The sequence below is a fragment of the Cebus imitator genome, unplaced genomic scaffold (assembly GCF_001604975.1).
Source record: "Cebus imitator isolate Cc_AM_T3 unplaced genomic scaffold, Cebus_imitator-1.0 Scaffold306, whole genome shotgun sequence".
In the NCBI taxonomy this organism is placed as follows: domain Eukaryota; kingdom Metazoa; phylum Chordata; class Mammalia; order Primates; family Cebidae; genus Cebus; species Cebus imitator.
In genome coordinates this window covers 154,921-156,079 of record NW_016107621.1, presented here as the reverse complement: position 1 = coordinate 156,079, position 1,159 = coordinate 154,921, and the positions used below count along the sequence as shown (strand labels likewise).

The following is a 1,159-nucleotide window of genomic DNA, read 5'->3' as shown; positions in this document are numbered from 1 at the left end:
TTTTTTTTTTTTTTTTTGAGACAGGGTCTCACTCTGTCACCCAAACTGGAGTGCAGTGGTGCAATCCTGCCTCACTGCAGCCTGGACCTCTTGGGCTTAGACAATCCTCCCACCTCAGTCTTCTGGGTAGCTGAAGCTTCAGGTGTGCACCATCACTCCTGGCTAATTTTTTGCATTTTTTGTAAAGACGGGGTTTTGCCATGTTTCCCAGGCTGGTCTCGAATTCCTGGGCTTAAGCAATTCGCCTGTCTTGGCCTCCCCAAAGTGCTGTGATTATAGGCATGAGCCACCACACCCAGCCCAAAAAGTTGCTGTATTTGAATCCAGAGTCCCAGTTCAACTATTAAATGATGGTATTTACCTTTGTTCCTCTGGAATAAATACATTCTTCTTTTGGCCTCTGAGTTTGTTTTATTTTCTGATTCTACCTTACACTTTTTTTTTTTGTCTTTTTTTCTGTGTGTGGAGAACAGGGTCTTGCTATGTTGCCCAGGCAGGTCTCAAACTCCTGGTCTCAAGCTGTCCTCCCACCTCTGCCTCCCTAAGAGCTGGCATTACAGGCGTGAGTCACAGCGCCTGTCTCTGATTCTATCTTATCTACAATTTTTGATACTTAAAATATTCCTATGGCAGGCCGGGTGCAGTGGCTCATGCCTATAATCCCTGCACTTTGGGAGGCCAAGGCAGGCAGACTACAAGATCAAGAAATTGAGACCATCTTGACTAACACAGTGAAACCCCATCTCTGCTAAAAATGCAAAATATTAGCCAGGCATGGTGGCACGAGCCTGTAGTCCCAGCTATCCGGGAGGCTGAGGCAGGAGAATTGCCTGAACCCAGGAGGTGGAGGTTGCAGTGAGCTGAGATCATGCCACTGCACTCCAGCCTGACAACAGAGCAAGACTCTGTCTCCGAAACACACACACACACACACACACACACTCCTATGACAATCAAGGATGATGGTTTATAGACTTGAGGTTCTCAGGCGTGGTGGCTCACGCCTGTAATCCTAGCACTTTGGGAGGCTGAGGTGGGTGGATCACCTGAGGTCAGGAGTTCAAGACCAGCCTGGCCATCATGGTGAAACCCCATCTTAAAAAAAAAAAAGATAAATAAGTTATATCCAGGGCAGGTGTTGTGGCTCACACCTTTAATT

At 47.1% G+C, this 1,159-nt stretch overlaps 1 protein-coding gene across 1 annotated transcript in view; it reads right to left on the bottom strand.

Annotated features, from left to right (window-relative positions):
- CXCL17 (C-X-C motif chemokine ligand 17) overlaps positions 1 to 1,159 on the bottom strand; it is a 16,177-nt gene that overhangs the window by 5,328 nt on the left and 9,690 nt on the right. The window lies entirely within an intron of this gene.